Raw genomic sequence first — 14,594 nt, 5'->3', positions numbered from 1 at the left:
TGTCCAAAAAAAAACAAATATTAAAATATACATTATTTTATATCGGTAAGAAACTCCGTACTTCACACACACACACACATATATAACATTTGTAGCTTACCTTAAAAAAACATTATTATCCAAAAATTATTTTGTGTGACTATGGAACTAGTAGAAATTTAAATAGAACTGCATTTGACATCCATAGATGAGATGACAGTGTCAATTCCTTTCACGTGAACTGTACTGATGATTCTATAAAATCCATGGTGTCAATTGTCGATGTGTTTATTTAACAATCCATAATTCAAAACGGTATCAGAAAGGCAGTGTTAAGAATTGTATAAACTAAAATCCATTACACTGAACATCAATATCGGTCTGTAAACTCACAAATGAAAATTGTCACAAGTTTTTTTTTTTAAGCACGTAACTGACATTTTTAAAAACAAAACAAAACAGTGTTGCGGTGTACGACTCAGGTATCAGCAGAACGTTACGTCACTTCCTGGTTGACTCTCGTCTGATTGTTACTTGTGTCCGAGTTCCTTTCACTGCGTATCTCAACTGAATGGATGACACAGGAAGATCGCTGTCTTGGGAATGCTGTTTTGTTAGTGTTGCCAACTTGACCGCCTTACTGGCTAAAATTGTACCCGAGAAACTTCAGCGTTTACGCTATAGCAAGAGGATTTTAGGACATTGTGTCGGTTGGAAGGGAGGAGGAGGGGGGGGGGGGAGTCAGGGGCTGTCGAAAGATGATGTGAAGGTCTGCTTAGGTAATTTAAGCATGGAGCGAGGCAGCGAACGTTATGACATGTCTCATTCACAAGTAACGCTGTACCCCGATAAAGCAACACCCTTTCGAGAAATCTTGCACCTTTATGGACCCCTCAGTGCCTCGAGCAAATGCTAGAATATCAACACAAAATAGGCTTCTAGTTGCGAGCACAATTTTTTTTTAAAAATTACGAGCACAATTTTTTTTTTAAAAAAATTACCAGCACAATTTTTTTTAAAAAAATTACGAGCACAATTTTTTTAAAAAAATTACGAGCACAATTTTTTTAAAAAAAATTACGAGCACATTTTTTTTAAAAAAAATTACGAGCACAATTTTTTAAAAAAAATTACGAGCACAATTTTTTTAAAAAAAATTACGAGCACAATTTTTTTTTAAAAAATTACGTCATATTCGCGGCATTGTTGGTACTGTCCTACGTTAACTCAACGGGTTAATAAGTTCAGAGGGGGATTGATAAATTAAATACTTCATTTTATTCTCAAGGTACATTTAAAATACTCTGCAGAGTTTTTAGTTGAAATTAAAATTCAACTGATCGCATAGATTTCACTGCCTACAGAAATCCAAATGGAAATGGGAACTTTAGAAACAAATACGTTGTAGCATTATTGATAAAGATTTTTCTGAACAAAAAAAAAAAAATCCGCGTTATATTTAACAGCGATCGATACGCGCACATGTGAGCAAAGATTTTTTCCATTCATTTGAAAAGACTAATATAAAATGAATTTTCGAAAACCGAATGAAAGTGTATTGAAATTCAGATAACATATTTACGAAGCAGACTACATTTCTCGCTATTAGGCATATATCATAAGTTTTAAGTATCAGCCTCAATAGTTGGATGAAGAAATGTGTACATTCGCTATTAAAATTTGGTAAATTTATCTTTAATCGTCTTGTAACATGGTTTAAATTTGCAATTATATTCGGTGCATATGATTCTCGTCAAATATTTTAACACGTTATCACCATTTGTAGACCCTGCCTTTAGTCTCAAATTTTGTTTGCAACGCAGGATTCATTTCCAGTATTGCCTCTAGTTACGAATAACTTGTTTCTGATGTAAAAATGTGTATATCAGTGGCTTAAGTATTTGTACGTATACGAATTTTGAGGTCCTAACAAATTTAAGCTGATATTGAATCCTGCGATCGGCCTTGATCGAAACTGGTCTATCCTAACCCATATCAGTCAGGAATGAAGGTTTTCAGTTGAAATTTGTCAGGTTAACAACCTACACATTTTAATTAATCTGCATATCTGAATTCCCCGACTTAATTACATCATCTTTTAAGCCAAAATTTTGCTTAATTTGTTTATATTTTAATATTTTCCGTCAAATCACAAATTTTAATAAGATAATAAAATATTTAAAATATTTAAAATATCATTTCACGTTCCGCATCGAATGATCGATCGATATTTTAAATATTTTATATTTTATTATCTTATTAAAATTGTGATTTGACGGAAAATATTAAAATATTAACCTAATTCACAATATGACGCAAATGTACTACCTTATAATTTGTTTATATATATATTTATTCTAAAATTGTGTGATACGTATAAAACCAATCAATAATTTGTATTTGTATTTTTTTTCTGACTCCTATAAGCCCATTTTGAATACACAAACTGACAACAAGAAATTTAATGAAAAAATAAATAAGGACCAACTGTAAGAGAAAGGCTGTGCTATTAGTTAGTTTGTTTGTCAATCACTAAGTGATTTAGCCAGTTTCTACAAGACCGTTTGGCATATGGGGGCTATTTTTTAAACCTACGAAGATCCTTAACCAGATCTTTTACAAAAAAGAATTCATTGGTACACAAAAAATATTGTTTATAAATACACGTGTGGGTTTCTGGGAGTCCTTTAGACATATGTCTGTGACATAAAGTACCTCTGGCTTGACATTTATTATTAAACTCACATAATTTTTTTGTTAGTAATATTTTAATGCAGTAATACAGAAACAAAAATAGAGAAGTTTGGTGCTTTGGTTTGAGTATTCGTCTTATCGTTGTTTGTGTAGGGGTTTCTCTTTATTTCATTTGGATCTGGGCAGATGTAGAACATTTTGGTTTCCTGTAATTAAACGCGGGTCTTCGTTTTTATTCATAATCTTACATCTTTGAAGCCAAAAAACGTACAATCGTACGTCTGAGTTTTGATTATCGTCACATCATGACAGTTTGATAATTTAATTACGTCACGCACGAATGTTCAAGTGTTTTTTAATCGATCTTAGTGTTTATTAGCTCCACAATAACGTAAAACGTAAAAATAAAAAAAGAATTTATATTTTTATTTATTTTTATCATTCTATTGTCGGAAAAATCATCGCATTGTACATTTTCACTGATTTATGATTCCGCATGTGTGAAAGTATCTTTGACACTAACCCTTTGAAGTCGAAGAGAGAGAGAGAGAGAGAGAGAGAGAAAGAGGAAATTGGTGGGGGAGAAGTGAGAGACACTTCGATATCTGGGGGGGAGAAAGTGCATCTTATAGCTAGAAGGTCCCCAGGCAATGCCCGCTCGTCCTTCTGTTAAGGATAAAGTAAGAGTGGAGGCGTTAGTGTGATGATTGGCATAAAAGACGGAATTTTGAAATTTTGTATTAGAGAAAGCTAAGACTATTAATTTGAAAGTTTAATACATAATTTAGAAGTTCCTACTGAGGGGTGGGGGGGTAAATTTTGACGGCGTTAAGGGGTGGTAAATTTTGATTAATTTAAGTCGGGAGGGCTGCATGAGAAGCTAGCAGTGGCAACTTGGACCTTGGGAACCAGTCGAAGTTTCTCTAAATAATATTTAAGAATTCGTTCCGAACCGCAAAGAAAACACACCTCTCCACCATTGCACAGATCAAATGATTAACGCTGATTAAGGAAATAATCTCATTTTACGTTGATTATTCTAAACCTATTATTACAAAATAAATTTTTATTTATTGTTGAAGCAGATGGTACGGATAATTACCATTAGGCTTTAAGGGGATAATTATAATTAACATAAAATAAAATTAGTTGTAAGAGAAGTATACAAGTATATAGCGTGTTTGTAGGTGGGAATATTTATAAAGGATCAGTTGTTAGGAATAATTACGAACATAAATTCACGTTCACAAAAGTGAATGACCATTCTAAACCAAACTGTGCAAACATTTTGAAAGTACGGTTCATTTGACTTCAGAGAAGCGTGTACTTAAATGCCGGTTTCCTACGTTAAGAGGCAAATAGTGTGAATGTACGAGACCCTGCAGCTAAAACAATGCCAAGTTTACGGTAAAATAATCTGTGGTGATAAAGACAGGAAACACAACAGAGAGAAATACATTTGTAAATTGCCTTTCACTTCACAGAACTCTATTTTGGTGATTTCGGTTGACATAAAAGTGATTTTCTTCTACCAGTAGCCGTCGTAAATATACATGAAAGGTCACGTGAATTCTGTGGCTCGTCGCGTTTTATAACCGCTTACAGATTCGAAGTCGGTCCAAATGTAAATCACAATGTTACTGTCCATGAAACATTAAATAATCGAAAAATTTCTAGATCTACATTTCGTAACCCTATTAATGCTGTGTCGGAGATATTACAAAAAAAAAAAATTGTTTTGACATGCACGTCTCAGAAATAGCAAATTGGTAAATTATTTTATAGTTATCAATATTGAAACCATTGTAATTAAAAATGTGAAATGATAATTCTTAATTAAGGTTTAAGTAGGTGGGAAAAGTAATATCATCGAGTATGTTCAGGTAAAAAATCTCTGTGGTCTACCGAATCTGACGAGTTGTTATTAGTTCATCGATGTCTATAAAATCAATATAAATAATATAAAATATATTTTTAATAATGCAAGAAAATATAGTTTGAAACAGGAATCCCAATAATTCCAGCTCATCGCAAGCACACACAAAGCAAGTAAACTTTATGAGTCAAATAACCTTAATTAACTCTGGGGATTCTTAAACCGAAAATCAAAAATTTATTAATGATACCACTAACAATAAAAGCATAATCAGTAAATGAAGTTAATTATTTATTTGTATTTAAAATATCAACATGGCTGCTGCTTGGCTCATACGCTCTCACGTGAGGTGGATCCTGAATTTAGCGTGTTCTTTCGTATGAAAATATTATTTAAACGTTGACTTAATACAGAACTTTAAATCCTTTGAAGCAGTAGCTATTTCAAATAGTATTTAATAATTAAGTCCGTACCGCGAAGAAAACACATCTCTTCACCATTACAAAGATTAGTTGGTTAACGCTGTTTAAGGAAATAATCGCTGGTTACGCTGAATCATAAGAAACCAGAGTTATATATTTTTAAAGCAGGTGAGAATGAGATGGGCTGGGCATGTAGCGCGCATGGATGGGACAAGAGGTGTGCACCGGGTACTGGTCGGGAAGCCTGAGGGGAAAAGACCTCTGGGGAGACCTAGAAGTAGATGGGAGGATAATCTCAGGCGGGATCTGTGGGAGATAGGAGTTGAAGGAAACTGGATTTTGTTGGCCCAGGACAGGGTCCGGTGGAGGGCTTTGGTTAATTCGGTGATGAACCTTCGGGTTCCGTAAGCCATCTGGTTGGTTGGGTCCACTACTTGGGAACCCTGAAGGGAAGAGACATCTGAGGAGACCTAGACGTAGATGGGAGGATAATCTCGTGCGGGATCTATGGGAGGTAGGAGTTAAAGGAGACTGGATTTTGTTGGCCCAGGACAGGGTCCGGTGGAGGGCTTTGGTTAATTCGGTGATGAACCTTCGGGTTCCGTAAGCCATCTGGTTGGTTGGGTCCACTACTTGGGAACCCTGAAGGGAAGAGACCGCTGGGGAGACCTAGACGTAGATGGGAGGATAATCTCAGGCGGGATCTATGGGAGATAGGAGTTGAAGGAGACTGGATTTTGTTGGCCCAGGACAGGGTCCGGTGGAGGGCTTTGGTTAATTCGGTGATGTAACTTCGGGTTCGGTAAGCCATCTGGTTGGTTAGTTAGTCTTTAATGTTCTATATATTTATAGTGATTATTTTAACGCAAGGGAGAACTTTCGGTGTAGTTATAAGCTTCTGTAAGTTATCTCGGTCTGTAATTCATATTTCTTGGCTGTAAGCTGTTATCTTGACTAGTATATCTTATGTTGAGTTGCGACAAGTGGATTTGACACGATGCATTAGCCTTACGATGTTGGTCTTGGCTTCTTCATCTGCCAGTAAGGCAGATTGTATCTCTCAGAGTGCTTACAGACATTATCGTAGCTGACTTGTTTTAGACAGGAAACAGTGGTACTTCATAGATAAAGCCAAAGGAAATACTGAGATTACTCGCGTAAAGTAAGTTGTCGGTAATGTAAACTCCTGTTCTACCTCTAATCCACGTTTGTAAACCAGTGACAGGTTTTGATGTTAGAAGCGTCGAATCTCTGGGTTATGCCGCGTGTGTCTAGGGCTTAAGATGGGAATTTGATGTTATTCAGAGTATCCCATCGAAAAAATTTTGAAACTGACACACGGTTACTATAAATTGGTTCCGGAACCGATTCCACGTCATGCCGACTCTTGAGATTCCTCTTTCGAGACTTGTTCAGGACGACGAAGTGACAAGTCTCAATAACTCTGTCCCGGAAAATCAGACGTAGCTTTGCGGCGTGTGTGACAAATTTCACAATAGGATTTTTTTTTCGAAACGGCGCGAGTTTTATTGAAATCCATCGTAATATTTGTCGCAAGATATCTCCGAGCATAGCTCACCGTTAAAAATATTATTTTGTTATTGTAATAATCATTACTGGTTTCCACCAGATGCAAAGAGGACAGATTTTTTTTTAACTTGTAAAAAACTTCACAGACTCAATACAGAATTTTAACTTTTGAATATTTTTTTTTAAATTTTGTATTCTCCGACAGCAGCTTAACACCGTCCAGGCATTACATGTGACGAAGTTGGCTCCTTACGTACATTTTGCGATGACTTTAGGACGTGGTAATGGACCTTTGAGTTCCGTAAAATGTGTGGGTTTTGTTGACTAATTGATCATGTTCTTAGATTCTCAAAAAGGGCACTGCTCCATTGAATTAGTAAAGTAGTTAGTCATGGAAATTATGTTCTTGTAAATAGAACAATCACAATACGACTGGAAAAAGACATTTCCTCAGAAGCGTGGTACACAAACGTTGCAAGTTAGATTTTTTTTTAAAAAAAAGATTTTAAATTCTTTGTTTAACAGAATGGATTCCGGGATATTATAATAGACAGCTCAGAACGAAAATAACACGCAAGTTTATGGTTGAGATAAGCATGACCAGAAGGGAGATGGATAATATCAACAATGAACGTAAATTTCAAACTTGAAGTTATTGTTGTTCATCAGGGTTTTTGGCTTCGTGCAGATTCGTACGTAGAGAGATGCCAACATCACCAGGTCTGAATATGCAGACGTATTTTTTTTTTCAGGAACGCTGGCACCTATACACGATTATACTCGGTGTTAAAACGAATATCATCACCACCGACATTAAAAAAATCAAATGAGCAAATATGAAGCATGTTTTGAGAAGCATTTTGTTCTGTTGGATTTGTTTTCGTAAAAATTCTTGTCTATTTTATTATAACGAATATCCAGTGTTTCTTTGGGGGGGGGGGGGGGGTAAAATTGTTACTTGTGACTGATTCATGTTGCCGTATTAATTACTTAATGTTGATCATTATAGAAATATTGACCCGGTCTCATTATATTGTAGAATGACGTCCGATATTTAGTTACGTAGAGTCTTAAACTCACATTTTTTATGGAACTGTGCTGCCATCTACATTTTATACGGTAACAAATGAAACTGTGTCAAAACATTTAACCCGCTGTGACCAGGTGGAGTTTTATAAATAAAACAGCTATGAATATCTGGCACACATCTCCATGTTGTAATATATATATATGAATCGGGAAATGAATCATTGCTCGTTGTTACTTAATGATGAATTTTATATTTTTTAAGTTGATAATTTAAATATAAACATTTCACAAAATTCACGTTCATAAAAGGAACTGATGATCCCGAATTAAACAAATCCGAAATTAAAGCTTGAATTTAGGAGCAATTCTAGTTAAATATAACTACAAATATTTTAATCCGAACACGTAACATCATTAAAGAAATTATCTTTGTTCTTAAAAGACCTCGTCGTAAATCTGAAACCGGTGTTCAACTGCGTGTAATGTATTTTACGTTCTTTTACGTTGATGGAAGGAAAAAGGTAGCTGAGATTTGTCGCTGTTAAGTTGGCAAACCATGTTGACAACCTCCTTCCTTCGAACGGGCAAGCGACGCGTCGAGACGCTATTCTTAGCAGCGTTTCTCTCACATATTCTCGCGATGGCAGATTTAGATAAAACTTGGGCAGAAAAGTGGTATAACTCCAGTTGATGCGAAGCCAAAATTTCGACCGCGTGTCATCACATATATTTCATTAGGGTGTCTGCTTTGTGAGTGACAGATTGGCTTACTGCAGACACCGTAGTGTTTGTAGTTCAAATGGTTACTTTGTTTGTGGCCTACTTTCAGCTATATAACTCACATTTTTCCGCAGTTATTTGTGATTGGTTTGTGGAATATTACACGTCGCTGTAGTAATGGAATTTAGTCTATTACATAGCACCTAAGGATATAAAGAATTGTACAAGGTGCGATCGGAAAGTTTCAAGACTGCGCGTATAAAAACCCGTACACTTATCTCAGGTATTAAATTCATCCATCACCCTCGAAGTAGTTCCCCTGGGAGTGAACACAACGATCCCAGCCGTAACTAAGAAACAAATGCTAATTCGATGATGCCGGCTGGCACACTGATTCACTATGAATGTAGGCCGCACCCCCCTAGCGGCAGAAGCTCGTACTACATCCGGTTCGCCCTCTATTGACACAGTCTTGAAACTTTCCGATCGCACCTCGTAGTGTGTAAATAAGTACTATCACGATATTTATGTGAAGTGACTGTCGATTAATAACGTCCCTTAAAGTTGGCATAATCGATACGCTTATCGATACTCGATAGTTCACGAATTCACGATTTAATTGAACATCTCAGCCATCGTGGCTGTAAAATAAGTATGAATTGAGTTATTTTACTCTAATTTTTAACCCGAATTTCTCGTCGATGTTTTACATATAAATGTTGTGGTCGGGGTTTTAAAAACTTTCATAAACTGGAAAATTTGTGGATTTGCAGTGCTTAGAACAGGACGCCCATGTATTTCCGTCGAAGGAATGCAAAATTTTATATTTTAAATTTAGGATCTGGATGGATGTCTTAAGAAAATTGCACGTGTATCAAAGGAGATATAAAATCTACCAGTTCCTGTAAAGTTTCGAGACGGTATTAAAATACATAGCGTTCATTGATAAAACTAAAAGCAACTGTTACTTTCCGGCTACCGGCTGGAACTGCATGTCACACCGCCAAGATCAAAAAAATGTTTTTGTTTTTCGATACGAGACAAGTATCGCTCTATAAAAACAATGAAATCGCATTATTCAATTCAATTCATTTATTAAAGTGCTTGACAACAGCCAAAAAGGCCAATAACAGCCAAGCACTAACAACAATACAGACATTACTATACAAAAGCAAACAAACAATGAACTGAAAACATAAATGTACAATATTGATTTATTGCAAAATAACTAATAAGTAAAAAACTAAATCTTATAGATAAGTAAAATAATAATTATACTAGAAACAGTTTAATATTGGACAAAAAACATACACAATAAAATATCATACTAAATAAATAATAAAAAGAACAATGATTATTGTTTAAAAAGCTGACTGACCTCAGTAAGCAAAACACGATCTTTGTTAAAGATGTCGATGCTCCTACAGACTGCATTGGCACCAGAAACACATCTGGCAGAGGGACTGGCCTTGAAATTACGTTGTACATAAAGGTAGAGTAGTCTCTGATAGACCTAGTAGGTATGCAGAGACTAACTGTATCAAAAACAGATGAGAAACTAATTTTGCCTTTAAAAACATTAACGAGGAATAGAGCATCCAAAAGCCTCCTCCTTAAATGTAACGATAAGAAGTTTAATCTAAGTAGTATATCATCGTAATTATAGGCACACACGCCATTAAAGAATCTAGCGTAACATAGAGCTACAAATTTCCTTTGAATCCTTTCCAATTTAAAGGAATCAGTATTAGTAATAGAGTTCCAAACAACGGATGCATACTCAATTTTGGAACGGACTAAGGTACTGTACAAGACCAAAAGGCTATCAACAGTGGAGAAGGAAGAAGTAATATACTGAATCAAACCTAGCATTTTCAAGCTCTGTGAGAATATATAGTTGATATGCTGGTGAAAATAAAGCTTACAGTCCAGTAGAACACCGAGATCTTTAACACAATTATATGAAGAATAATAGTTCCTGCCGGAAGCCAGGAACTGACACTTGCGTTCAACTTTGTTAGTGGACGCACTATATTGAAGAGAAAGAATGTAGAATGAAAGATTTTTTTTGTTTTTAATCAGGATATGCAAATGATATAGTCTGTATTACACAACGATTATTTGAAAGAATGTATTTCATTTCGTCTGCGAATAAATTTGTTGCTCTATCGACGATCTTCGATTCATATGGGTTTTTTTAGATCCCGACTGAGAAATCTGTGAAGATTTTACCTGACTTGTGTTCCTAAAGCCACTCGTTCGCCGTAGACTCATACGCAAGTTTTCGTGGATTTCCGAAAGGATTATTAACGCAAATAAATAACTTTGAACCAAAGCGTAGATTTGAGGATAATATTGAAATAAGTCTCAGGGTTCGAGTCTGTGGGTTGAATTCTTTTCGCTCGTGTAAACACCACAATCAATCTTTGGTTTACATGAAGGTGAATAATTTCTTGAGTAGGTGAGCGACTATCAGTTTCTGAATTAGGAATCTACTCAATAAAGTTAGTTCAATAGACCACGTAGAATGTTGAATGAATACGATTCAGTTAATTTCGTGTTCATTTTCCTACGATTTACGATTTCAAAGACGGAGGTCCTTTAGAGATATTTTAAGAAACGTGGTTGATAATATATTTTATTTACCTTTCATTCCCTTTTTAAAGAATAAAGTAGTCTGTTATTTAGAATTAGCCTGAGTGTTTAAAACTAGATTCAAAATGTCCTGTATGAAAGTCTTTGTCTTTGGTAAGAAGCAATTCTTTGACTCAGAGAAATGCAGTGGGTAATTGTGTTTATCTTCTGATCTAAATTGTACTTTGTTACACACACATTAATCTACATAAACACATGGTGTTTGATTTTAACATGTCGGCCGTAGTCTTCATCTTTCTGACTTAGTGTGATCTTGTAGGGTGTCTGACCCTTTCGGAAATACCCTGAAGATGGGAACGTTACATTCCTCCAAGGCTTTTGTTAGTACACAACACAGAAATCTTTACTGCCTTGAAAACTTGGGATCTCATATGATTTTAAATTCTTCAAATTAATATTTATAAATTGTAGAATCACATTAATGTATAATTTTATTACTATTATTTTTTTTATTTTTATAAGTCAGATCGCATATAAACAAAGAATAACTAATTATGTGTTCTGGGTCGTTTCGACGAGTTGTCTGATAGTTCACAAAAGTTTCAGAGGTGTTTGCTGCCTCCATTATCAGGGTGATTATCGCAAGTATTACAGGTAACTCTGAAACGTCGGTGAACTTACCAGACTACATGGTTTATGAATTTGTCTAAGAAATTATTTTATAATCTGTTTACTTAAATTTAATTTTCATCTGCTTCAATTATTTATTCTTGGACACGTTTAAAATACAAAAATGCAATTGAATAAAAATTTACTTGGATATTATCCATCGTCTAGTAATAAAACGTAAAAAACCTAAAACGACGTTTCGGAGATGGGACTCTATCTCCGTCTTCAGGTTCCTACACAGTTGGGCCCACTAGATAGAGCTAATCCCTATCTCCGGACCGGAGATAGGGATAGGGAGTCCCATCTCCGAAACGTCGTTTTACTTTTTATATTTACTAGACGATGGATAATATCCAAGAAAATTTTTATTCAATTGACTCTTCACCATCGTCAAGAAGTTTTAGATTTGATATACAAAAATGCAGCCTTCCTGCAGACTACGTACATCTCATAGTTAAGGTTACGACTGTAGACTTTGAGAGCATACAGGTAATTGACGTTTTACGTAAGGTACATATTTTGATGAGAATAACTTCGTGTAATCTGCGTGATTCGTAGACGATAAAACATTGTTTTATTTCTCTAATTTTTTCTGTTTTTGCCTGAAAATTGTACTACATTTAAAGTTATCATCTGATTGTTCTACCAACCTTTAATTATTGTATGTACCCGAAAATTAAACTTTTAATTCTTTAATCATGTGGCAAATTATGCCTATAATCTCTGATGTAATAAACGATATAAAAATTGTGGTTTTATTTTCGTTTATGCCAGATTTCTTTATATAACAGAAGTTAAAAAATAACACTCTAAAGAATGGAATGGCGTGTTACCAGGAAAACTAAAATTTATACGATTTTACGAGTGTGTTCGTAGAAAATGGTAGTTGCATTTTTAATTCAATTTTAAATTCATTCTCGCATTTATTTTGAACAGGGATGTTCTTAGTTGTGACTCATTGTAATCTGGTAGATGGTTAAGAGCGATTTAGAGGAACGTTTAACCTCTATCTTCAGGGTAAGAATACAAATGTAGCATCCCATACGTCTACCGTAGATACATTTTAAGAATTTAGCAGTGAAACAAATCGGCTTATCCAAGGATGGATTTTATATTATTTTAGACGATGAATATTGGCGTAAACATGACAAATTGAATTATGGTGTACAAATGTTTAGCTGTATGGATCTTGCTGAGTTTGTTATACAGAAATAGGAATGTGTTTTCAGTCAAATCTGCATCCGTTGTAATTTATATCAACAGATTATTTTATATGTTACTGTCTCAAAATTCAATTCAGTAATCTATGGCGCGTAATATTCTGTTCTGTTGGAAGTAAAATATGTTGACTTTTTTTTATCCAACTTTAAATGAACCTGCACGTTTAAAATTTTCCTGTGGGTGGAGAATTTTTAAATATATTATTTTTGATGTTTCGCGTCTTTTAAGAGCCGATAAGCTTATACTAAATTCCACATATTTTTTCCATGAGACTGAGACAGCTCTTTGTATAGAAGCTTCTAGAAACTGGCATCGTCTTAGTCATTATGAAAACTGTTTATGAAACTATGGGTAATATTTTAACACCCACCTCCAACACGCGCTTCTGAATAATTCTTAGGTTTACGTGTTCTAATAAATTTCTCATTAACGGGTATGATTTCGAGACCCATTCTTTACGGTGATATTGTAGTTTGAAACCTTCTCTTTCATTCAAATACAGATGTCAAATAGGCCTATTTAAAATATCCCGTGTGGATAACACGAAAACCGCGTTAATGCGCGTATATTATAGCACTGACTCAGTACATTGAGCAGCGTTCTTTTTGAGAACCTGACGTTAGCTTAGTTACTCATGAGATGCCTTGCCTTTTACAAACACGAAGTTTTATGAAGGTATTCAAGGAACCTGCCATTTGTCACTGTCATGAGCTACGTTAATCCATCCAGTAAACACTTTATCACGCTATTTCTGTAAGATGTTATGTTTCCTCCAAGCTATGTCAGAATCTACTAAGTAACTTTATCATCTTCAGGATTACCAATCAAAATATTGTATGCATTTAGCTTATCACCATACGTGCTACATGAACTGTCGATATCTACGGTACTACAGGTGACAACGCTTAATCTATCACATGTATTAGTTCAATTCAATTCAATTCAATTAATTTCAATTCAATTAATTTCAATTCAATTAATTTCAATTCAATTCAATTAATTTCAATTCAATTCAATTAATTTCAATTCAATTAATTTCAATTCAATTAATTTCAATTCAATTAATTTCAATTCAATTCAATTAATTTCAATTCAATTAATTTCAATTCAATTAATTTCAATTCAATTAATTTCAATTCAATTCAATTAATTTCAATTCAATTAATTTCTATTCAATTAATTTCATTTCAATTCAATTAATTTCAATTCAATTCAATTAATTTCAATTCAATTCAATTAATTTCAATTCAATTAATTTCTATTCAATTAATTTCAATTCAATTAATTTCAATTCAATTCAATTAATTTCAATTCAATTCAATTAATTTCAATTCAATTAATTTATTTACGTGTTTGCCAACAGCAAGAAGCCAATAACAGGCAATTCGTGTGTAATAACCTGACCTATTACTGATAAAAATAAGCTTATTGGTATTTTCGAAAAACCTCGACCTCTTACAATGAAGTCTGATCACTGACTGAGCCCGAAAAGACTTTACTTGGTTTGGCAGTCGTGTAAGCTTAAAATTTTTCCTAGAAATCCTAATAAGGTACGTTGACATTTGCACAAAATATCACCCTAGTAGCAACAGACTTAAGGGAAATAATTCCAGCAGGGATACCAAACTTATAGAGTAAACAAGCAACTCAAAATACTGCCAAACCACACACCGTACTCGGCCAGAAAGTTAGAAGAAAACAGTGTGTTAACCATCAATGTCAAATCTTTCCATAAACAAGACCCTCAGAATAAATAATTACGAACGTGAATTATCTATGTTATTTCCATTATTTACTGGAGTAATGTTATCCAAACTGAATTGTACTAATTATCAAACACTAGAATTTGTTTGCATCCT

General features: G+C 34.4%; 2 protein-coding genes across 5 annotated transcripts in view; one reads left to right on the top strand and one right to left on the bottom strand.

Annotated features, from left to right (window-relative positions):
- LOC110833001 (uncharacterized) overlaps positions 1–566 on the bottom strand; it is a 40,118-nt gene extending 39,552 nt beyond the window's left edge. The window contains exon 1 of one of the 2 annotated variants that reach the window (XM_022070550.2): positions 101–566. The gene's annotated coding sequence lies outside the window, so the exon portion shown is untranslated. The remainder of the gene's footprint in view (positions 1–100) is intronic. The other variant, XM_022070549.2, reaches the window with a different exon arrangement.
- Positions 1–14,594, top strand: part of LOC110833034 (inactive tyrosine-protein kinase transmembrane receptor ROR1) — a 227,107-nt gene that overhangs the window by 70,894 nt on the left and 141,619 nt on the right. The window lies entirely within an intron of this gene.

Source organism: Zootermopsis nevadensis, unplaced genomic scaffold, assembly GCF_977971745.1.
Source record: "Zootermopsis nevadensis isolate Lab colony 2312 unplaced genomic scaffold, Znev_1.0 Znev_ptg000023l, whole genome shotgun sequence".
Taxonomy (NCBI): Eukaryota; Metazoa; Arthropoda; class Insecta; order Blattodea; family Termopsidae; genus Zootermopsis; species Zootermopsis nevadensis.
Note: the sequence above shows the minus strand (reverse complement) of the source record. Positions and strands in the feature narration are given on the sequence as shown.